The sequence below is a fragment of the Bactrocera dorsalis genome, chromosome 5 (assembly GCF_023373825.1).
Source record: "Bactrocera dorsalis isolate Fly_Bdor chromosome 5, ASM2337382v1, whole genome shotgun sequence".
Taxonomy (NCBI): Eukaryota; Metazoa; Arthropoda; class Insecta; order Diptera; family Tephritidae; genus Bactrocera; species Bactrocera dorsalis.
The window spans coordinates 34,379,117-34,405,225 of record NC_064307.1 but is presented as its reverse complement, the minus strand read 5'-3'; the positions used below and the strand labels follow the sequence as shown (position 1 = coordinate 34,405,225).

The 26,109-nt window shown below is 37.3% G+C and overlaps 1 protein-coding gene across 1 annotated transcript in view; it reads left to right on the top strand.

The window, feature by feature from the left end:
* LOC105227122 (uncharacterized) overlaps positions 1-26,109 on the top strand; it is a 266,518-nt gene that overhangs the window by 58,599 nt on the left and 181,810 nt on the right. The window lies entirely within an intron of this gene.

Genomic DNA, 26,109 nt, shown 5'->3' with positions numbered 1-26,109 from the left:
CCAAGGAGCATCAACTAGCCGAGGAGCGTCAATAAGCCAAGGAGCCTCAACTAGCCGAGGAGCGTCATATTTTGCTGCATATTTTGCACAAATGTCAAATCCAGCTTATCACAATAATGAAGCGTTAACATGCCAAGGAGCATCAACTAGCCGAGGAGCGTCAACAAGCCAAGGAGCATCAACTAGCCGAGGAGCGTCAACAAGCCAAGGAGCATCAACTAGCCGAGGAGCGTCAATAAGCCAAGGAGTCTCAACTAGCCGAGGATCATCAAATGAGCGAGTTTTCTATAGTGGCATTTACAATCTAGAGCTGGAGGATAGAGTGTTCACGAATATGAGAAATGCTGCTCGCTGGCCGCATATCCATAAGGACGCAAATCAAAAAAGATCTTCACAATTAAGGAAATTACCATCAAGAAATACAAAGAAGGCGACTCGAAAAAATTTCCGCAAAAAACAATCACCACGTGGACACTTCTGATCTTCAAAAAGATCAACTGGCAAGCGAAAAAGTCAGTAGAAAAAATGATGTAGTATACGTTCAACTATTTAAGTAAATATTTATTACAGTTAAGTGATATAGAAAGTAAAATAAATAAGTGCTGAAAAGTCTGCAAAATTTCTGATTTATGATTTTCCTTGCTTTATCTACAATATTGCCTTGGGTTTATGTTAATGTGGTTCCAGCGCATTAATCAAATGATTAGCAAGTTCTGTTATATATAAGTATTTATAATATAAGCATAAAATATATAATAAAATTTAAATTAATTTATGAAACTTTTTAATATGGATGGATTTTATTCTAAGTTTCTTAATTTTTTTTTATCCTTTACACAACTTGTACCTCTAATGACTCAATATAAAAAGCAAATTTGTTAACGTATCGATATTTATACAAGGTGTGTTCAAACACCAACAGGACCATAAAATAACAGAACTACTAACAATTTATTTTATTCAAAATAGTCTCCTTCTGCTTCAATACAGCTTTTTGCACGGTCCAAAAGCATGTCGAAAGAGTGTCTAGGTCGTTGGCCGGTATGCCGGTGCAAGCCGTTTGAATGGCCTCTACGTCTGCATAACTCTTTCCTTTCATAGGCAAATGCATTTTTATGCATAAAGGAAGAAGTCGCGCGGTGCCATATCAGTAGAATACGGGGAGTGTTTAATGGTTAAAATGTGATTTTTGGTCAAATAATCGGTTACAAGCGTCAATCGATGAGACGACGCATTATCGTGCAACAAACGCCAACTTTCATCTTCGCGATGTTGGGGGCGAACACGTCGAATACGGCGCAACAAACACTTCAAAACTCCAAGGTAGAATACCGCATTAACGTTTTAGCCGAGTGAAACAAATTCTTTGTGAACAATACCCTTGGAATCATAAAAACAAGTCAGCATTGTCTTCACTTTGACTTCTCCATGCGCGATTATTTAAGTTTCGGCTCGTCCGGTGCATTCCATTCAGCACTCAGGCGTTTCGTTACGGGATCATATTGGTAACACCACGTTTCGTCACCAGTCACAATATTGTAAAGGAAATTTTTGTCTCTTTTGACCTTTTTAATGATGTCCTTCGAATGTTGGGTTCTGAGCAATTTTTGGTCGTCAGTCAATTTGTGCGGAACAAACCGTGCACACACCTTTCGTAAGCCCAAATGTTCGGTCAAAATGCGATAAATCGATGTTTTGGAGATGTTCAATTCCATTTCTGTTAAATTCAATGATGACTTTGGCTGATTTTTGATGAATTCACGCACAGTTTCGATGGAGTCTCCGGTGATCACGGATTTTGATTAGCCCACATGTTGATCATCATTTACGAGGTTTGACAATTAAGTAGTGAGACCGATTTTATTGCCGCGCTTGTGGTAAACCTTGTGACCTTGAAATTCCCTTTTTCTTTTTTCGGCATCCCTCCCCTCTCCATTGATATATGTACCATCACTCTAGCTTATTTAGTTCGCCTGCTGTGTCAGGTTGAGTAGACGTGTGTTTGTAGTGCTCGTCACGAAAATGGATAAACGAAATGAAGAACAACACGTCGCGATAAAATTTTGCGCCAGATTGGGCGAAACAGCTTCCGAAACGTACGCTAAAATTGTAAGAGTGTATGGTGATAGTGCTCTTGGTCTTGCCCCGGTGTTTCGATGGCACAAAGAGTTTAAGGATGTCAACGTCAATAAATATTATAGTCTGTGAAGACGCAGCGTTAGGTTAGTTTGACCAGGTCTAACGTCTAAATGTTTCGAGTATCGTGTATCGATTATTTTATTAAGTAATGGGCGATACTGATAAAGCAATGCTTTGTGCAGTGCGATTCAAATATTCGTTGCCCAACACTATCAGAAGAAATTTGGTATTCATCGATGCTTGACTGCATATCTTCTAATTTTTATTTGGTAAATTTGAGCTTTGAACTTTCAACTTTTAAGCAAATTTTAATGCTTCTCTGCTACTCAGTCGTATAATTTACTTTCATGATCACTCATATTTCTTTATACTGATATATAGTACATATCTTAGCGGACTTCAATCGCTAACTTCCACAGTGATCTTCTTTATTCCACAGTTAGTCGATTCATTTAAGTTGCTCTATTTATTTTCAAAAAATAATAATAATTTCATTGAATTTAAAACTTAAGATTTCAGACATTCGTTTATAGACAACGGTGATCGTGAACTCTAGCAATGTTCACTCAAACCAAGGTTACATTTAAATTCTTTGCCACAGAACGACAAAAAAAATATAATATATTTGTCCGAGAACAAGTGAGCCCAAGATTGCATGGAAAGTGCCGCCATGTATACTTGTAGCATAGTTTTCTTTATTAAGTAATATTAATTTGACTTGAGTGCTACTTTTATCAAAAATTATGGCTAGATGGACTGTAGTTTCCCGGTTACCTTTTCAGTTTTAGCTAACGGGTGATTTTTTTGAGGTTAGGATTTTCATGCATTAGTATTTGACAGATCACGTGGGATTTCAGACATGGTGTCAAAGAGAAAGATGCTCAGTATGCTTTGACATTTCATCATGAATAGACTTACTAACGAGCAACGCTTGCAAATCATTGAATTTTATTACCAAAATCAGTGTTCGGTTCGAAATGTGTTTCGCGCGCGTGTTTTGTTCAGCGATGAGGCTCATTTCTGGTTGAATGGCTACGTAAATAAGCAAAATTGCCGCATTTGGGGTGAAGAGCAACCAGAAGCCGTTCAAGAACTGCCCATGCATCCCGAAAAATGCACTGTTTGGTGTGGTTTGTACGCTGGTGGAATCATTGGACCGTATTTTTTCAAAGATGCTGTTGGACGCAACGTTACGGTGAATGGCGATCGCTATCGTTCGATGCTAACAAACTTTTTGTTGCCAAAAATGGAAGAACTGAACTTGGTTGACATGTGGTTTCAACAAGATGGCGCTACATGCCACACAGCTCGCGATTCTATGGCCATTTTGAGGGAAAACTTCGGACAACAATTCATCTCAAGAAATGGACCCGTAAGTTGGCCACCAAGATCATGCGATTTAACGCCTTTAGACTATTTTTTGTGGGGCTACGTCAAGTCTAAAGTCTACAGAAATAAGCCAGCAACTATTCCAGCTTTGGAAGACAACATTTCCGAAGAAATTCGGGCTATTCCGGCCGAAATGCTCGAAAAAGTTGCCCAAAATTGGACTTTCCGAATGGACCACCTAAGACGCAGCCGCGGTCAACATTTAAATGAAATTATCTTCAAAAAGTAAATGTCATGAACCAATCTAACGTTTCAAATAAAGAACCGATGAGATTTTGCAAATTTTATGCGTTTTTTTTTTTTTAAAAAAGTTATCAAGCTCTTAAAAAATCACCCTATATATATACAATATAGTTGTTATAAAAAATGCACCTGCGAAGGGTATTATAGCCTCGGTGCAGCCGATGATGATTCCTTAACCATTATTCCTCTCAATATTTTTTCAAATTATCTGAAATTAACACGTAACAAAGCATATAACGGTTGAACTATGGCTCCGTATAACCCTATACGTGCAGGTGTTCATGCCTCGCGCAATCTATTGCGATTATGTGTTGACTCACCAGCCAAGTGTAACATGTGTAAACAAGTCTATTAAGCGCTTACCTCAGATTTACCACTCTTAGGGCTAACAAGGACTCGCATATTGCGCGCACACACACACACATACACGCAGCTAAATAAATTTGCGATTGAGCGCGTGAAAAGCTCCTTTTAATCATCAATTGGCTGAACTTTCGCAGCCAGCTGTTGCCTGTCAGCAGCTAAGCGCTGCTCTTGTGCCACTTAATACCGCTACATATTAAGACCGCAGAGCCCACTACACTACCAGCAGCTACAAGCACAACAACAACAACAACATATATAGTACATACCACAAGCATCCTGTTAATTGACCTTATAAGTGAGCGTTTAGGTTGCATGGTTGCATGTCATCACACACACATATACATTTATACACTTATATATATTTCAAAACAGTTATATGCATATATACTTAAATATGTGTATAAAGTTTGCCTAAGAAGCTTGTTGGTTTAGCGCTCAGCTGCATAAATTGTACGCAACCATTACAACCCCACATGCTAATCCTCTCCACAGTTATGTGTGACCTCCTTAATATGTCGTTAGGTGTTAATATCGGAATGTGTTGGCACAAATTTCGTCCGTCTAACTAAAATGTATTGTAATTTCTCGAATTTGCTGTTTTATGTGTCATTAACCGTTGGCTAGTTTATTTGCTTTTTAATTGTTGGTTTCCATTCTTTGTTTGGCAAGCCGTGGCGTATGAGCAACGAGAATTTTACAATTGTTTGTATTAAACGACTGGGTGGTAAATAAAAGAATTATTGCTTGTTCTTCTTCTGCTAACGTGAGTCAAAAGAGAAATTTTCACTGCAAGAATCTGTTATAAGTGGGTCTGGACGGACAATGTATATTAAATGTTTGCTAATAATCTGTCTATGGTGGATTTGGTGGGCAGAGTTAGATACAATACATATGCTGCATGTCAGTAACGTTACTACTCACTTACATGGGTTTCACAAAATCGAATTTTTTTCTTGTCTTATGAAATTCTACAAAACCTCTAAAATATTTTCCAAAATTTTCAAGTTGAACTTTAAGAAATTGTGCGCTTGAGGCTAGCTAATCTAAGTGCACCATCTACAAACGCCTTTTTCACGAAACTGTGTGTTTTGAAGTCGGTTGGCAAGATTTCTCGAGAACTACTTAACCGATCTTCATAAAAGTCTAGACAGGCCTTTGAGATACAGTGCTTAAAGACTTGGACGAAGGATTTTTTTTTCGATTACAACTATTTGAAAAAAAGTCGCGAAATTTTCACTGAAATTTTAATTATTTTGTGAAAAAAGGTCTGTCAAAAATTCAATTTTCAGTTTTTTTTCCTTCGTCCTAGTTATAATTGAAGGTTTTAACTAAAAGACGTATTTTTTTTTCAAATAATCCTGTAAGGAGTTATCCTGCCATACGCGGGCGCATCTTTTTCCCGAAGGGTCACCGGCAATGGCGTCGCAATTTAAAATATTTAAAAAATTTTTTTTTTCAAAAATTTGAAAATTTCTTTGTTAATAGTGTTTGTTTCTGACAATAAAAAATTCTAATAAAATATTTCATTTTTTATATTACAAAAAAATTGTTGACAAAAGCCTGTTTTGCACCCGAGGAAACCCCTATAACCCCTTAAATATCTTCTTTTCGTTATTGTGTTAGTTTTACTATTGTGATTGATTCAAATGCCAAATTTCGTTTTTTTTATTTTAAAAAATTAATAAATTTAAGTAATTTATAGAAAACCAAAACATATCGTTATATTAATTTCCACTAAGAAATAATCATAACACTATTGATCACGCGTCAGTAGACATGTTAGCGCAGGGTTGCACCACAAATGCTGCCATTTTGTTTGAGCATCGGCTATATTTTGATCGAAGCACTGGAGAATAACACTTGTCGAATCGAAGACGGCTATTATTATAGCTTCTCACTAAATCTTCCGAATTTATCACTTTCGTATTATTTTTGCATATTTTAATGCATATTTTACATAAAATATAAACAAATGTTGAATAAATAAACTTAAACGAGAAAAAATATTAACTCCGCCTGCACTGTAGCTATAATTCCCTTCACATGAGTATTTTTAGAGTAACTATTCCATATGTGCTTGACATTTGAAAACGTAACGGGCTAATGGTTTGCACCCAAAGCATGCTAGTACTTTTTAGCCACATATTTTGAGTCAAACAACCTTCACGGCGAAACAAGTTTACTTAAAAAATCTTTATCTTGGTTGTGACGTTAAATTTGTATGATAGCTAATATACAAAAGTGGCCCGATATCACCAGTTCTAACAAGAGACCAGCTTTTTTTCGCAGAAAGGAACGTGTACAAAATTACGGAACAATATCTGAAAACTAAGGGCAGAGTTCGCTGATCAAGTAAAGATATACTTTATAAGGTCTATGATGTTTTCTTCTGGGTATTACAAACTTTTTGTTGATAAACTCAAGATATCCTATTCATTGTATAAAAATAAAGATATATTATTGAAATAATCTATTACATAAGGTCTGCTGTACTTTGATTACATGTCTGTCAAAGATAGATTATGAATTGCTGACAGGAACAATATTTTCATAACAACTATTGCCTTTATGAGCTTGATTTAAAATAGTCACAATAATATATGCCACAACCTTAACCAGTTAATTGACTATAAAATAACTCAATAAATTAACTGCTTGCATAATTACGATTCTCAATTTATTTCGACAACTTTGTGGGTGTTAATAATTGCATCAAAGGTAAACCGAAAGCATCCACATCATTACTTTTCTACACTTTTTTATTATAATTAGATTTCTCTGTTTATTTATGTACTAGGTGTTGAGTAAAACAAAGTTCTGAGGATATAAAATTTTGAAATTAATTAGTTTTTATAAACATAATTTACAACTTTGTTGCACGAACGCGTCAAATGTTGTTTGCACGAATTAAAATGGAGATTTTGGTCTTGCAAGCCAGACGAACGGCCTGGGTGGCGTAGTTTTCCCTAATGTCAACACTCAGTCAGTTGGAAAACCGGTTAAAAACTATTTGACAAACATTGGTTGGGAAGCTTCGCTTCAACCGTCTTATAGCCGAGACCTTGCTCCTTCTGACTATCATTTGTTTCACACACATCAGCTGAGAGTTTCAGAAATCAGCTTGACTCGTTGATCATTCTTCATAGATAGAATCCACTAATTGTCAGAAAGATTGGACAAGGTTATAGCTTCAGATGGTAAATATTTTGAGTAATAATATTCTACTATACATGAATATTTTAAATAAAAATTCAAATGCCTAATGCCTACGTACTAAACCCTTAACTCTCACTGATAAGTGCCTCTTCACACCATCCCTACGAGATTATTTATGCGGTCTTATGCTTCTCCGCTGCCTTTCTTTCATACTTAGTTCTTGGAGCTCCAATGCGGCATACTCTTTCATTTTAGCCAACACCAGCTCTGATCGTAGCATGTGATGCACTATGTTGTCGGGCTAATCCTTTCGTTTGTTGGTTCTTCTATGGTGATAATCTCTACTACACACCACGGCATTTCCGTAGAAGGAATATTGTGTTTCATTTGTGTAAGTATTCCCTAAAACAGCCATGCCACAAAAAGAACTGCATTAAATAAAAGTCTGTCTCACCATCTTGTCTGTCGATCCAGGCTGGTATATTCTTAATTAGCCTATATGTCCATCTTCTTTTATCTGCATTGTTTTTGCCTCTCATCGAGACTCTTTCTCTCCTGTTTGTGCTCGTCAGCCGTTAAGTCTAATCGACAGTCATCCGAATGAACTGCACACGATGAACCTAAGCCAAAGCGTGGAAAACACAATACTCGGCTGGCAAGATCATGGCGTCTGTATTTTGGATTGGACCGTTCGAAGGACGAAAAGAAAGTGCTGTTTCACCAAGCCAATGCATCGTATCTCAAATCAGTGAAAGTGATGTATAAATTCTATGAATTGGGCTTCGAATCGCTTTGGCATCCACCGTATTCTGACCCCCAGCGACTATTTTCTATTCTCAGATCTCAAAATATTGCGTGCTGGGAAGGAATTTTCGTCGAATGCAGAGCAGATCTCGCTAAAATTTGGGCCTAATTTGAAGCAAAGGATAAATTGTGCTACAAAAATAGTATCGAAAAGTTGAAGGGTCGCTTAAATCGGTATATCACCCTTGAAGGGAACTACATACTTGCATGTTGAATAAAAAAACAAGAATTTTGCCACAAAAATGTGTTTTTCTATGGTAGGCCGGACTTTTCAATTGACCTGTTAATAAGTACTTTAATATATTTTTTGAAAAACATTCGAGATTAGAGACATACATATCGTCATCTAAAATGCAAAATAGCGTAACATCGCTTTGTATAAGTTTACAGGCGAAGGAAAAACGATATGTTCCAAAGCTCGGCAGAGAGAAACTGTCCGTTCTAACATCTATTAAAGTAAAGTAGGGATGAAAATCATTAAATTATAAGATAAATTATAGACAGCATAAAACGCTTATTTTTCAAAATCACACAGAGATTTAAATATATTTGATATTTCGTATAATTTTTTTTTATACATCTACACATTATCATATTACTGCAATACTCGTTTTGCGCTCAGCAATTTGCATTGACGAAAAGGCCTTCACATTTCCATATTTGTGCACACAAATACACATACATATTTATTAGTGCTTTTATACAGATTTTAAACTGTGTTTAAGTAAAATATGCAGTTTTAAGTTTTTATATTTTTGTTTTGCACTGATGTGGCGAATTTGAAACACGCGTTTAACTGGTTCTATAAGTTGGTGCAAGTGTCTGCCATGATGTGTGTGTAACCAACACACATGCAATACTAAACTTTTAATTAAATAACAAAGCAATGGAAAAGCAAAAGTTGTACGAAGTGAAAGATAAGTGAGGAGCGAGCAGCAAGAAGAGGAGTAGGAAATTAAATTTATAATTATGTACTGTAGAACTTGTACTTTTCCCTTGAACAAATACAAGTTGTCGGTGTGCAAACTAGTTGTCGGTGACTATGCGAGCTGCCTTCGCTGGTGTTTTCTTTGTTCTGATAAATTCTTGATTTCTTGTTTGGCGTGCGTGAGTCAATGACAAAAAGAACAAAAGCACCATTCTACAGATATACATACATTCTTTATTCTTTATAAGAATATGAATTTTATTGTGCAAAGGTTATCTACAGGCACACACACACACATGCAAGTACACTTACTTGTATGTAATAAATGTGCAGAAAAAATGCAGGCAATGAAAGAAGCTCGATGTCACGTGCCAGTTGTTGCGCGTCTAGTTGGTGCTAAGCTCATGTTACTGCTTACATAGGCAATTACATAAAGCATTTTTATATTTTAATAAAACTTACAATTACACGCTAAAGTTCGTGATTCTTCACATACAAACATTTGCGCAACTAAAGGCCTAATCGTAGCTCATTGCCTTACTTCACCTTAATCTCCACTAGGCAGCTTATATCAGCGCATTGCATGGGTGCATGACTTGCACGAAGGTCCCTTCTAGACACAGAATTTCGCAGTTTACAATTATTTAATTATTTTTCGCTAATCTTTGCTTAATTAATTTGGAGAAATTCATTAAAAATTGTGATAAGATTTTCGTAATTTCATTCGAAATGGAAATAAATGAAATCGCCATTATTGATGTAACCTTTATTTGTATGTATATGTGTATTTACATAACTGCAATTAGGCAGCTTAATGACCGTTAAACACTTAAAATTAAAATTTAAAGAAATAAACGAAAAATATTATAATAGTCACTGCTTCGCTTGACTTTCTTAAGTGGATGACGATTTGATGTGGGGCCAGATTTTATTAACTGGTTTGTATTTAGAAGCTAAGCCGCGGCTGATTCGAATGGCATTTGGGGTCATTTGTCAACAATATCGCGTCGAATATTCTCTTCCAAGGTATTAGTCTTCATAAAAAAGGGATTCAATGCCATGGGTTACGCCGATGACATTGTCATAATGGCGCGAGATAAATTTGAGAACACTCTCTGCGACATAGTTCAGCCCCTTTGAACTAGGTCTAGCGAGGGGATGTTGCAATATCTTCAAAAACAACCATTGTCCCTTCTACAAAGCAAAATTTTTCCGGGCTTGAGGCCCCTAAACGTCGGTGGCAGGGAATTGGAGGTGCCTAAAGAAGTCAAATTCCTTGGCTTCGCATTAGACTCAACCTTAAGATGGAGTCGGCATCTGAATTTAACACTGTCCAAAGCCACTAAAGTCTCATGATATGCTTATCCGGCAGATTCTGGGCCTGCAAGCTAAGTAGGTATCATAAGGTGGCTGTATACTATACAGTGTACAGTGTATACCATGATCGTAAGGCCTATTGTTACTTATGGAGATTGTTTGGGCATCTAAGGCAACACAGTCTTCAGTAGGCCATCAACTATCGAAGCTGCTAAGGCTCGTCTGTGTCTGAGCATCAGGGGCAATACGCACCTGCCCAACCGCAGCACTTGAAGTCATGCTGGAGCTCACACCGCTGCAAATAGTGATCAAACAGGCAGCCAAACATACCATGCTGCTAATGGCAGCAGAGAGTTTCGGCAAAGGGAAGCTAATGTCGCTTCAACAAATGAAAGGCTTAGGAGAAGACACAACACTGACTCTAACTTTATAAAGAAGTTCAGAGTTACTCTCGGCAATAAGGCGGAGTGGAACGACTCCGTGCTTGACCGACTTCTGATGGGCAGCAATATCCAGTGATGCACTGATGGCCGTAAAACACCGGAAGCAATTGGAGTAGCCACTGCGGGACCCCATATAAAACTATCCATTACAATGGGAAGTTTTCGAAACCATCTTTCAAGCAGAAGGCTTTGCTAGAAGTCAGTGTGTAGAAATCAATTTCCACGGCAACTATGGCACTATACTTAGTGATAGTCAAGCGGCAGTGAATGCGGGCACAATAGAGTTGCGTTAAAGGGCTCAATCTTAGAGACCAAAATCCAATGATTCACTCTGTCCACACAGCATACAAAACACTGACTTTTTGATAATGTAATAGTTTCTCAACAATGGCTTGTGGATTACCATTATTTCGTTTATTAACGTTTCCTTTTAACCGATAGTGACCTTCTTCTCTGAAATTTTCTTTTTGTAAAAATCGGGATCGGTGGAAATCTCGTTGTATGCCCTTTCACCGAACGTACGATGATCTTGATGATCCTTCGGCTTCAATTCTTGCGAGAGTTGGTTTTTGTACGCGCGCAAACCAAGATTCCTGCACAAACTCTTCCATAATGTGTATGGATTCAAATTCAATTGTTTCGCGTGATGTCGGCTGGGCTCATTCGGCTCTTCTTCAATACTCCGTTCCACATCATCAATAGCGATAGCATTCGGTACGCACTGTACGGTGTGAGCATGCTCATTATCCAGTAGAGTAAATGTGGTGTGAAACCGAACTCGAAGAAATATGTCGCGGGAACCGAATCATTATTTGACTAATAAATTTGCACTACTGTTTGAAGAAAATAAAGAATGCCGATTTTCGATTTTGTCATAATTGACCTAAGGTTTTAAAAATACGGATATCTATATATTGAGCAAATATTTTTTTAGTATTACATAACTCAGTTTTGATATAGTTTCACGCTGTTCGTTAAGAAAAATGTCAAAAATATATACTTTCCATTTTTACATAAATATTATTGTAATTCTTTGAATCACTAAGGGAATATATTATATACAATATATTGGAGCAATAACAAGCCTCTCAATATATGGCAAAAAATGTAGCAGAAACTACGAAAACAATGATCTCGCAGGCCGACATATTCCCATGTTAAAGCAATAAATATTCCTGCATTACAATTTAAGAGCCTTGGCCAACATTCACCCGCACACGACAACTCAAGTATTTTATTATTGCACGCCATAAGTGCGGGCGTAGATCGGGCACAGAGCACAAGCCATTTTTTGAAATAGACAAAAAATATGGAATTATGTAAATAATTCAGATCTACAAGCCAACAGCTACACACACACACATTAACAAGTCGAAAAAATTTGAATGTTTATTTCCGCCCCAGGTGACACAGATTTCCGGCTTAACGAAAACGACAACACCGCACAAGCCAGCCGAAATATGTTTTCATTGGGCTTTTTGGCCGACCGACATAAAACTTTCGGTTTCGAAGCGATTTTTCTCAAACAAATTGAAATTAGTAACACACTTTTCATTCGAATTCGTAATTGTTACTAGGCCGCTTATTCAACAAATTTTGGGCATATTCATAACATTAGATAACTAACGGCCGGAAACGAGGTTTATTTGACATTACTTTTTAGCTTTGTTAGCACTTAATTACTTTTATTTCTGCATTTCATCCGCTGTCGGTATAAAATGTGAGTATAAAATGCGGCGAATCATTAAAGACCCGAACAAGCGGGCAAACAGATATACAAGCAGCCATGCTTGTGGCCAGTCTACTTGGCTTAAGAAATTCCCACAATTAGGGATTGCTTAATTGGCTTACCTACAGCTCATCTTGAGGTTAGCAGTGTTGACTAGAAGACTTAGTGGTATTAAAGTCGAATTATGACGTCTGTTTGTATTTTATTATAACACTCGTACTTTGTTGCTTCCGTTTTAGTGGCATGACTTTACAACTACATGTAATAAGTAAACGTAATAATATAATAGACATAAAATTCTCACGCATTCAACCTTGACAGGCTTACGTTGAACTTCTTTTTTTTCAAATTTTAATTTATTTTATTTAAGTGCTTAATTTTTTTCGCCAAGGAAAGGCTTTAACCCTCAAACGTGCCGACGAAAGATATTTGAATTTGAAGTTAAGTGATTTAACCGCTTCAGGAAAGGTCGTTCTTGTATTTTACGAAAAGTTAGAATTCAGTTTATGGTTATTATGGTTAACTGTTTAAAAAGTGATCATCCTGTTCGTTGTCACTCTTATAAAACTAAAGCTACTTGGGCCAAAGGTCACATCTACAAGAGAACAGCTGTCAATTTCTTGCTGATTCGAAATAGCAAGGCAAGAGAGCGCTCTTCCTCTACTAACATCATCTGACATCTTATTATACATATATGTATGTACTTCCATAACTTAACTTCCCTAACTTCCATAGATTCCATCTCCAATTCAATAAAATTATCATGTAATAAAGGGTGAAACAGCTTGCCATCATCATATCATCTCATGCCGTATGCACTATCTCAAATCTCACCGAACTTTATTATGATTATTAAGATCATAAGTCTCTGAAGAAAAATCTTAGTATCGCTCGTTGGGAAAGCAGTTTTCTTCTAAGCTTTCTCCATTGCTTAAAAAGGCATACCTTTGCGAATGCTTTTCTAACTCAGATTTTATACACTAAAATTGTTTTCATGTTTGGTCTGATTCAACAGTAGATACAAGTTTCTAAACATTGGTTTGAAAGTAAAATGGCGACTTGAAGTGTTGCCTTGAGAGGGGACAATAGAAACTACTTTCTATACATTGGCTGGGAAGTTAAGATATGATTTGAGGGGTTCCTTTGAGAGGGGAAGAGCGCAAATATTTCGCTTTCACATTGTTCCGAGCACATGATTCCTAATAAATTTTTATTGTAAACTTATTGCCAAGGTTTTGAATAAATAAAAATTCATACTGTATACTAATAGATGCTACTTAAAACCTCAATACCTCAGTCTATAAATATTTTACACGCGTATCTATTGCTTCTCAAATGCTCAACTGAAATTGATTAAAAATCTTTGACACGAGGGTCAATACACATTTTTCTCCGCGGTATTTATGGCTCTCTCCAGACAACCATTGGTTCACTATGTATATCAGTCACAATGTCTTCTTAGCAATATTAGAGGTAGAGATAACTTTACTAACTTAAACTTTAACTGAAACCCTAATTTAAATTATAAATTAAACTCTAACTCTAAAATTCTAGCTCTTAGAATCAAACTCCAGCTTAAACTCCAACTTAAAATCTAACTTAAACTCCAACTTGAATCTAACTTAAACTCCAACTTTAATATAAATTAAACTCTAAGTTAACATCTAACATAAACTCCAACCTAAACTCTAACCTTAACCTCCAACTTAAACTCGAACTTAACTCCAACTTAAACTCTAATTTAAACTCCAACTTAAACTCGAACTTAACTCCAACTTAATCTCTAACTTAAACTCTTACTTAAACTCTCATTTAAACTCTAACTGAAACTCTAGTTTAAATTCTTAACTAAACTCTAACTCAAACTATAACTTAAACTCCAACTTAAACTCGAACTTAACTCCAACTTAAACTCTAATTTGAACTCCGACTTAAGCTCGAACTTAACTCCTACTTAACTCAAACTTAAACTCTAACTTAAACTAAACTTAACTCTAACTTAAACTTTAACATAAACTCCAACTTAAACTCTACCAATTGTAGTCTATCTGAATTTTGACTTACTCCTGCATATTATTTTAAGCAAGTGTCTTGAGGCCTCCTCTTGTAAGTCAAGGAAACTACTAAACATAGCTGTGCCTTCTTTCAATTTTTTTTTACAGTTCTTTCATGCTTAGATAATCATTTTTTCTTCCGGTATAATCATTAGCTGCGTGGCCCTTTGGAACGTGCAGTTTATTACAGATGTTCAATTTAGTTTCTCTTATGCAGCAAGTTCCGGTAGCTATTGCCCGCTTTATGAGTGCTCATATATAAATACAACTCTGTGTGTACGTCTGACTGTGTGTGGCAGCTAAATAAAGCAATGGCAGCAGTCTCAAGCATTTCAATGGCATTCGTAACAGCAACAACGCAACGTCAGCAACAACGTCAGCAATATCATCAACATTATCATCATTTTTATCATCATACATATTTATCAGGTATGGCCGTTGCATGCCACAAATAACAATGTTCATTATCATATTCATATCTGTTGTTTATGCGCCGAGATCTCTGACTTTTTATTTCTGCTGCTATCATTGTTATTGCTGCTGTAAGAATGTCTGCGGCTGCCGTCGATTTGTGGCAGCCACCGGCAAGTTTTGCTTCATTGCTGCCTTATTTTGATTTGACTTCCCTGCCAGTATTTGTGCAGTCTGTTCTTGGCTTGTTTATTGCCGCTGACTTGACGCATATTACAGGTAAACAAACAAACAACACACCGAGTACTTACTGCTTTACTCGCTGTCGTTAGCTGCCATTGTTGCTGCTTTAGCATTCACCTACTTTTCACCTTTTTAGCCGCTGCCCATCTCACGTCAAGACGGCTGACGTTGCTGACGTTGCTGACGCCGCTGTTCACGGCTGTTGTTATCGGTTTGCGCTGATGTTTTTAACGGTGTTGTTACTTTTGCTGCTCACGCCGAGATTACCGCGCTCGCGCGCTGTCTGTGTTGTCGGTGCTGTCGACAGTTGTTATTACTGCCAGCTCCAACTACACCACCATATGGTGGTGGCTTCCAACGCTGGCATGCCCGTAGTTTAGGTGAATTTGTGTGGAAGAAGTAAAAACGTCAAATAATAACAATGAAAGCTGCACAGCCACGGTGCCACATCCGTAGCCGCCAATGCCGCCACTGCCACCTCGGTCGACACCATTGCACACACACACACACAGCGTCTGCCGGCAACTGTGAAAAAATACGGTCAAGTGGAAACACAAACAATGCGCGAATGGCCGAGAACGCTAACTAGTCAAGACTGCCATGAAATGTAAGAAAGTTAATTAGGCTTAAAAACGTTCGCCCATAAAGCTGGCTCGGCGCGAAAGGTTCGAGGGCGCTGCTGCCGTTGACTGGTCAACGTCACGGCTTGACAGCGACAATAACAGCAACAGCAACTGCCACAACAAACTAGCTGTATTATTGCTTTAGCGCATTTACAGTTGAAATATTAGTATTGGAAAGGTTAACAACAACGATTTCGCCCGGAAAATGTAAACAAACTAATAACAGCGTGCTCGAAAGGAAAGCGATAAAAAGGAGAGGTTACAGTCTACGTTGCAGTAGGAAATCACAAATGAAAAGCTTAAAATTAAAATGGAAATAAAAGCAGTGCAAATTAACTGTAGTAAAATAATATTTTTGTTGGATGCTTGTTCTTGACATGAAACATTTACTGCTCGAATACAGTTCGCGAAAAGTGAAGCCATAATTAGCGCTAATAAAAATATTCGTTAATTGGTGATCTTTTCGCGCAGAGTGCGATAAAAGGGAACCACCGAGTGTAAGCAATCTAACATGATATCCAAGTTTATGGTTATTTTTATAGGGACTTTCATGACTAAAGCTCAACTGTCGTTAAAAGATTAGGTAGTGTTCGAATATTAGAATCTTTAAGCATTTTTATACCCTGCACAGAGTTTGTGACACGCAGAAGTTAACGTCGGATACCCTATAAAACGTATATATAATATATTTTGGCCAGTCGAAAAAGTATTTTCGTATTTTGTCAATAGATGTACTTTCAGTCCTATATCTCCAGTGCTACCAATCACATTGTTTCACAACATAAAGTGTTAGAAATGTGAGATTGTAGGCTTCATTTAACCAAAAAAAAATAAGAAGAAGTCGAAAAAAAGTTACGGCTGTTCAAAAATAAGTGAAAATAATGAAGATGTTAGCTGTATTTTGAAATTTTCATATACAAAAGGGAAGAACGCCACACAAGTCTCAAATGAAATTCGCGAAGTTTACGGAGACGATGCTGTAACAGCTCGTGTAGCACAACAATGGTTTCGTTCCGGAAATTGCGTTGTGAAAGATGTACCTCGCTCTGGTCGACAAATATCATAGAAAAAGTCGTTGAAATTATAAAAAAGTTTGACCAGGACCATCACATAAGCAGCCATGACATCGCCAGGGAATTTAAAATTCATCATCAAACGGGTTTGAACCTTTTAGAAAAGAAAAAAACGAAGCATGATGTTTGGGCACCACATGAATTGTCTGTGAAATATTTAATGAATCGAACTAAAATCTGCGATTCTTTGTTGAAACGAAATGAAATCGAACCATTTCTGAAGCTAATGATAACAGCAGAAACAAAGTATATCAAATACGGCAAAAATGTGCGAAAAAATCATGGTCCAAGCGTGGTAAAGCTCAACAAATGGTTGCAAAGCCAGGACTGACGCCTCGAAAGGTTATGTTGAGTGTTTGGTGGGATTAGAAAGGAATTATCCACTATAAGCACCTCCAAACTGGTCGAACGATTGATTCTACCTTTTATTGTCAATAAATTATGAGATTGAAACAAGTAATCGAAGAAAAACCCACAGAACTGATCAACAGAAAGGGCTTCGTCTTACATCAGAACAACGCTAGACCACACGCATCTTTGATGACTCGGAAAAAACTGGGAGAGCTTGGCTGGGAAGTTTTGATACATCCACCATATAGCGCTGACCTTGCACCATCGGACTACCATTTGTTTCGATCAATGCAGAACGCCCTTAATGGAGTAAGGTTGGCTTCAAGAGCAGCCTGTGATAATTACTATACTTGTCGCAGATTTTCGTCGAGAAACCAGAAAAGTTTTACACTGATGAAATAAGGTCTCTAGCGGAAACAAAGCAAAAAATGTCGACCAAAATGGTACATGTTTGGTTCATTAGAGTTCATTATGAATATAAAAACAAATAAGTTGAATTTTGATTAGAAATACGAAAAGACTTTTTCGACTACCCAATATTATCGAATTTTGGCCACAACAAGGTCCAACAGTAAATAAGTGTTTTACATAAATAACAAAACAGTTAGAGATAATTTACTGCTGCACCTTTTTTAAGTTTTCTTAGTCTATAGCCTCGCCATAAACTCATTGCGGTATATTACAGATATGCGCCTCTGGTGAATGTCGTTGCAACGCTGCTAATGTGGAGATATGCAGACATACTGATGCATATGATATATTGACTGTGCTTTTCTTTCGCTGCTCGCCACGGCCACGAGTGCTTGCATGCAGTGCAGCAGCCAAGCAAAAGGCGAGCTCGGTTTTGCTGCGCTTTTCGCAGTAAAAGTCAAAGCTACACGCAGTCGTTCTGCGCTGCGGACTAAATGAAAAGCAATTGAATGATGAAAAGTGCAATTTCTTTCATTTCTTGCCATAACTTTGTTTTTGTGCAATTTAGCTTGAGCTGTTTCGCTTTATATTTCACTTTTAATATTGCCGCGACACGTTCTCTTTTCCATTTGCTGCATTCTCGGCGCGTTTTCCGCCAATACTTCATTACTTTTCATTATATATACACACATATATATTTTCACTATTAAATGCATATACATATGTAAGTGTGTGTGTGTGCTAGTTCAGCAGTAGGAAATGGAGAAACGAACCCATTTAAATTGCATACAATGGCGCATCTAAGAAATTCCTTTCTTTTTCATCAAGCAAACGTTGCGCTGCTGTCTATACGACACACACACACATACACACACACACATTCCATTGTCACTGTCAATGGCATTGATTTAAATTCTCTATCTCGATTTTCTCGATTTCCACTTTGGGCTTTTAATGACATCGGTGTTTGTAGGCAAGTAGAATTCATTATTCATCAGTGTTGTTGACTCTCGCTTTACATTCTTTCATGTTTTTATTTTCTTCCATTTCTCTTCACCTGTTTGTTTATTATTTTTTTTTCTTGTTTTTGTGTTAAAACGGATTTCTAGGGCAAGAAAGACGTTGGAGTTATTGGATCCTTTGTCGCAGAAAATCAAATTGGAGCATTTATTAAATTGATTTTATTGAAACTAAATGCCCAGACAATACTAGAAGTTTTCCTCTCACTTTCATAGCGTAAATTCTTGAAGGAAATGAAAATCCATAAATGAAAGTTAGCACAAATAATATTGATATTTTATAAAACAATAGCTTCTGTTCATAACTAGAGGTGATCCATTTCAAGGTTCTCTATTTTTTTAAGAAACTTCAAATATTAGATAGTCGAAAAAGTCCTTTCGTAGACAGATTTCGTTGCACATCGCCAGTGCTACTTATCACATTGTGTCATACCAATTTTTATAATTTTTAAAAGAAGATTTCAAATGTTGGCCGCGGTTACATCTCAGATGGTCCATTCGTTGAGTCCAATTTTCGATGACTCGTTCGATAATTTCGACTGGTAACTGACGGCTGATGTTTTTCTCCAAGGTCTGAAACGAAGCGGTATGCGGACAATTCTCATCACAAACAATTAAGATTTTACATATTCCCACAGGAAAAATTATAACAGTGTGATATCACAAGATCTTGTTGGGCAATCGATCGGTCCAAAACGTGAATTTTTTTGTTTGCCGAAGTTTTCTTTCAATAAATCCATTAATTCATGCGATGTCTGGGAATTGGCTCCAAATGTCGCCAAAATCTCGAGCTTCATATTTCAGGCATCAAATAGTCGGTTTTCATGGCACGAAAGTCGTCGCAGTTGAAGGTTATGTTCCCAACCACATCATTTTTGATTAAGAAATGGACCGCTGACTCCACCTACTCACAAACCACACAAACCGTATTTTTTTCTAGATGAAATGTCAGCTCTTGAATCTGTTTAGGTTACTCTTCGTCCGTACATACCCACTGAGTCAAAAATGGACTTTATCGCTAAACAAAATTTGGCTAGAAAACGTCGGATCTTCTTTCAACTATTCAAAAGCCCATAGAGCGAAGTGCTGTCGCTTGGTAAGAAGCGACTTCAGTTCTCGCACGAGCTGTATTTTGTACGTTTTCAATCTAAGATCTCGATGTAAAATGCGCCAAGTCATTCCATGCGTCATTCCACGCGTCAGTCCGAGTTCCTGCGAACGGCGTCGTATCGATTATACACGGTCTTCGTATACAGTCTGTATATGCTGCTATATTTTCTTCATAGCGTACTGGGCGTGGTCTCTTCGGTCGAATATTATCCAGTAAAGAATATTGGGTCTCAAGATGATGGTATTGCGAATGGTAAGCTCAGTAGGTCGATTGTGTTTGAACATAAGTTGAGCAAAGCGCGCGAAACACTTTCTTTACAGAACGTGAATTTTCGTAATAAAGTTGAAAGATTTATAAACGCTGTTCGGGTGTAAGTCTTTCCATGATGAAATGTCAAAAAGTACTGAACAAAAATAACATAACAGCTTGACACGACTCAGAAGTGATCTGTCAAAAACAAGGTTTTCAAGAAAGTACCTCTCTCGAATCAACATATAGAGCCCATGTTAGCAGCATTCCTACCTATTTATAGTCGTCAAACATATTCAAGGAACAAAATCGAGTTCTTATATAGAATCATTGGCATTTGCGAAGGTTTGGTCATTATTTGCTCATCAGTTTTTTTCTACAAAGAATCCACTTCGCAAAAAAAGTGATGTAAAAGACGGCAAGCGCCGCTGAAAAAAAGTAAAAGCTTTTTAAAGGTAGGTTGGCTTCTTTATTTTAAGCCAACAACCGTTTTTACTATGCTCTATATAATTTTAATTAACTGTTGTGCGTCCATATGAACACATGTGAACACATCTACTATGTGGGCGTTAGTAAACTGGGTCAGAAGTGTGTTAACGACGAAGTCTCACAAAAAACACCACGCATCTGAAATAGACACGCCTGAACCAGACCACTTACATGTTTGGCTACCTAAGTATGCCTGTATGTTTATTTGTTCCATACATATGTATTTTTATCGTAATAACATTTTGTTATTGCGGCTCTTATCGCCGGCTTTAGCCACATTGTAAGCATGCCAACACATAGCTGACGGACAGACAAAGAGTTCGAAAATCAACAGAAAGTGAAAATTCAATTGAGGTTTGATGGCAAATAGGCGGCTGGCTGGCTTGCGTCTAAAGAGTCAGGCAGACAAATGCAGGCACTTCGCCATACGCGTAGACGAGTACACACTTACAATCATACATATGTACAAATGTGGCATGTGAGTACGCTTGAGTGCCACAAGCACGCCGCAAAGCCGAGTGGGCATACGCGTATGGGTATTTTGGAGCTGACGCAGCTGTCTACATACAATTAGACACTCGTGTGTACCTGTGTTTTCATGTAAGTATGCGGTTTGGTGCGTTAAAGCCTGCTTGCCCAAAGTGGGCGTCCGTTAATGAGCTACCGTTTACGTTCGTGATTAGAGCGAACGTCAGGCGGCGCGCTTTGGCCCAACGGACAGCAACCAAGCGCTGAAGTTTGTCAAATATGGAAGGCGTTGTAAAGCGCACTTGCATATATGTGTGTGTGTTCTTCTTTTTGTGTTTGTGTGTGTGTTGACGCGCTAGCAACGCTCAAACCAGGCACGTCAACGCAGAACTTGTCATCACTTGCGGTGTTTTTTAAATGTTTTTGTTGCTTTTGTTGTTGCTTAGAAAGCGCGTGCGCGCAGCTCGACTCGTGGGCGTTTACGCGCAGTTTCTCGCTGTTGTTGTAACTCTTATTTTCGCTGTCGTTAATTTTTCAAATTTCTGCTGTTAATTTAAATTATTTTTATTTATTGTAATCTTCGTTTGTTTGTTTTGCTGCGTCTTTCGTCCATCACTTTTTTGTTGACTCAGCGTCCACGCTGGTAACCAGCTGCTGTCCGCCGCTGTCAGCGAGTGCGTGTTGACGCGTTGTTAACTTTCTTGCCATCGCTCGCTCTTTAATGGCAAAAACATTGCTCACATTAACGCATTTGGTCATTAAAACAATAATAAAGTAACAACAAATGCGTGGCGTGTCTTGACGCAAGCAGTGAAAAGCAACATACATTCAAGATGAGTGTTGTTATGATGTCTCCTGTTGTTGCTGTGTTGTATAAAATAAAAGCTTTTGGCCTTAGCTGCCTCGAGTTGGTTATATTATCGGTCGCATAATTGTTTAACTTGAATTGTTTGTACACAAACACTGGCGCACACACGCACACGCCTGCGCGCTTGTGAACGTGCAACTAGTTAAATGCGGCCGAGCATGCGCAGACATATTTAATTTGTCGCTATTTGCGAGTTCGCTCACAAACAACTGGACAATTGCACATAGGCAGACAAAACATTGCATTTAACATTTTATACATTTTAATTGTTGAATTGCACAAACAAATGCTGAACATGCGTGGAGTGCTTCTTTTTGTCTTCATATGGGTTTGAAGCCATTTCATTGCATTTATCAGCACATACATTGAAATTGTGATATGATTTTAATGTATGACTTACTTATACATAAGTATATATTTTATAGAAATAACCTACCTTACTAAAATGATATGGATTTTTGACCAACGGACATTTTCTGAAAATTTAGGATTAATGAATACATTGTACATTTACCATTTTTTTTTTAATTTTCAATATATTTATAAACTATTATAATTAAATATAAAAGACAATAACTAAATTTCATGAAAACTCAATGAGGATGAATAAGTAGTATGATATTAAGGGGGAATTCTATTCTAGAATTTTGAAAAATTCGATTTTTTTCATATATTTAAAGCTTAGACCCTTAAGAGGATTTTCCTTCAAAGGATTTTTAAAACTTAAAATTATTTTAAGAGCTACAGTTATTTTAGTGACGCAGTACCCAGCCGGGTAGGTAGGTAGACTCACTTTTTTAAACGCGTTTTTCTCGAAACTAGTTTTTTCCACACGGTACTGGTATTATCTCAAGTTCTATACAACCGATTTACCTGAAATTTTGTGTAAACCTTCTTTATATAATCCTTTAACCCTTATCTTATAATCCTTAATCCTTTGTTTTTAATATTTAAAAAAAAATTCAGGAATTTCAAAAAAAAACGAAAAAAATGATTCTTATTTTCAGGCAGTCGCCATTTTTCAAAAAAATTTCGTGTTCCCTGAGGTAGGGACTATAACAGTATCCTTACTGATTAAGAATTTCTTTTGATATTTTTTCAGACCACCAGGAGAGTCAGGATCAATGTCACCAGGATGCGCCATTTTTTTTTACACCTGTCTCGACCTCCCCCCTATCCTTCCCTCCCCCCCAATTATTTTAATTTTTAATATTTTTTTGTAAAATTTTTTAAGATATCAATAAAAACACCATAAAAAATGGATAGTAAATATGTATATATTTTGAACATTAATTGAATCGAAAGGGCAGGTCTAGCGAGTGTTATCTTTTCAATCTTATAAACTTTGTAAACTATTGTCCAGCAGTCGAATAGCAAATATATTTTCATAATTATCCAAACGGATAATTTTTTTGCTAAATTTTTCGATGGTTTCCTTTGCAATAAACAATTTTAGATTCAGGTGGAGGATATCGTTTGTCACATAGAAAGAAGCCCACGCTATGGTTCGCAGCACTTTATTTTGAAAAGTTTGAATTAATTTTGACTTACAATTGAATGGCATACGTCCAGATCGGCCTAAGTATTACTTTATACTTAAATACTTAACTTATCATTCAGACTGAGACGGGCTCTTGGCCTAAGGAGCCATTATAGCTGCACCAACTTTAATCGTAGCTGAGTTTTTTTTATTTATATGTGGTCTAACCAAGTGCACCTTTTATTAATTATAATCCCCAAATATTTTGTGCCACCTGAGAGCAATTTTTGTTCTAATACTTGTACAGAATTTTCAGTGTTAATATCAATATTCCATTTGGTGAGTCACGCTTCTAGAGCATTCAGTTGTAACGGGTGATTTTTTTGAGGTTAGGATTTTCATGCATTAGTATTTGACAGATCACGTGGGATTTCAGACATGGTGTCAAAGAGAAAGATGCTCAGTATGCTTTGACATTTCATCATGAATAGACTTACTAACGAGCAACGCTTGCAAATCATTGAATTTTATTACCAAAATCAGTGTTCGGTTCGAAATGTGTTGTTATCGACAAATTTTGTTCAGCGATGAGGCTCATTTCTGGTTGAATGGCTACGTAAATAAGCAAAATTGCCGCATTTGGGTGAAGAGCAACCAGAAGCCGTTCAAGAACTGCCCATGCATCCCGAAAAATGCACTGTTTGGTGTGGTTTGTACGCTGGTGGAATCATTGGACCGTATTTTTTCAAAGATGCTGTTGGACGCAACGTTACGGTGAATGGCGATCGCTATCGTTCGATGCTAACAAACTTTTTGTTGCCAAAAATGGAAGAACTGAACTTGGTTGACATGTGGTTTCAACAAGATGGCGCTACATGCCACACAGCTCGCGATTCTATGGCCATTTTGAGGGAAAACTTCGGACAACAATTCATCTCAAGAAATGGACCCGTAAGTTGGCCACCAAGATCATGCGATTTAACGCCTTTAGACTATTTTTTGTGGGGCTACGTCAAGTCTAAAGTCTACAGAAATAAGCCAGCAACTATTCCAGCTTTGGAAGACAACATTTCCGAAGAAATTCGGGCTATTCCGGCCGAAATGCTCGAAAAAGTTGCCCAAAATTGGACTTTCCGAATGGACCACCTAAGACGCAGCCGCGGTCAACATTTAAATGAAATTATCTTCAAAAAGTAAATGTCATGAACCAATCTAACGTTTCAAATAAAGAACCGATGAGATTTTGCAAATTTTATGCGTTTTTTTTTTAAAAAAAGTTATCACGCTTCTAGAGCATTCAGTTGCATTTTCTGTAAGCAGTATTACGGTTGATACTTGATGCTAGCAGTGCCGTATTATCAGCATAGGTTGCCGTCATTGTGGTCTTGTTCTCATTAAACGTGGTTGAAATAGCTATGTAGGTTTGTGAGTTATGTACAATAAACTTTCTAGATGCGGGTCATGACCAATTTTCAAACATTTTCAGCATAATGTTTCATATCTGAATACTTGGTTATGGCACTTTATCTTCTTCTTCTTTAGAACAATAAATATGGATCAGTCTGCCCCGTTCTGTCCTTGGAAAATTTTATGTTTACATTTTTTGTACCTATGGCGAGCCGCTTGCTCTAAAATAAACGATTTTCGCACCTCTTAGTGGTTTCGTTCTTTGCGATACCAGATTCCAAGTTCATGAGAAGAAGTCATCCTTTAGAATGCCTGCGCTTGATACAAACTTCCACTGACTCTCTGTCCTCACTACCGCTGCTTACAGCATAGTCTTGCTAAAGCGGGACGAGCGCACAGATGCTCCATTGTTTCCCTGTTGCGTTTCTCTAGCGGTTAGACCCTGTAATCGTGTTGGGCTATTACACCGATTACTTCACAGCGGTCCCATCATCCTTTTTGCCGTGACATTGCTTTCCACACAGGTTGGTTACCGCATCTGACACAAAGTTGCTTATATTCAGGCGGCACATCCCATGACACTTTATCGGTTTTTGGTTAATAGCATTTCGTGGGCGTGGCAATAGTGCCATTACGCCCATCTATAATACCGTCCTATGTGTACAAAATTTCATGACGATGTTTTAATTTTTACTCAAGTTATCGCTTACAAAGAGAGTCGGACCGATCATTTACATAGACGTAACTCTATATTTATTTCATTAACTTTTAGGTGTACAAATAACCGTTATGCTAACAAAGCTGAGTATAGTACTGTGATCAAATTGAAAGGTAAATTTTAAATTTATACTTCGCGTGTTTTTCGAATCGGTAAATTGTTTCTGTAAAGTGGTAGTACTGACATCTACGCTAAATTTCGTGTCATTTTTTGAGGCTCTAAAAGTGAATTCAACGATTTTTACTATATCTCAATTTATAGAACAAAGAAGTGCAATAATGCACCATCTCATACTGTATAGGTTATTCGTGATCATTTTCAACTAATGTCTTGCCGCAACCACCGCATTCGCCAGATATATCTTCGTATAACTTCTGGCAATTCAGCAAATTCACGTGACCACTCCGAGGACACCCTTTTGACTCAATTGAGGAAATAAAAGCTGAAAGGAAGAAGGCTCTGATGGTCATCGGGACGGAGGATTTTTCCATTATGACTGGAAATGCGTTTAAAAGACTTCTCATCAAAATTTTACGCTAGCGATTTGTTCACCTGGATAAAACTAGAATTTTTGTAAACTAACGTATAGATAGAAATATTGGAACTAAAGCCTACTACCG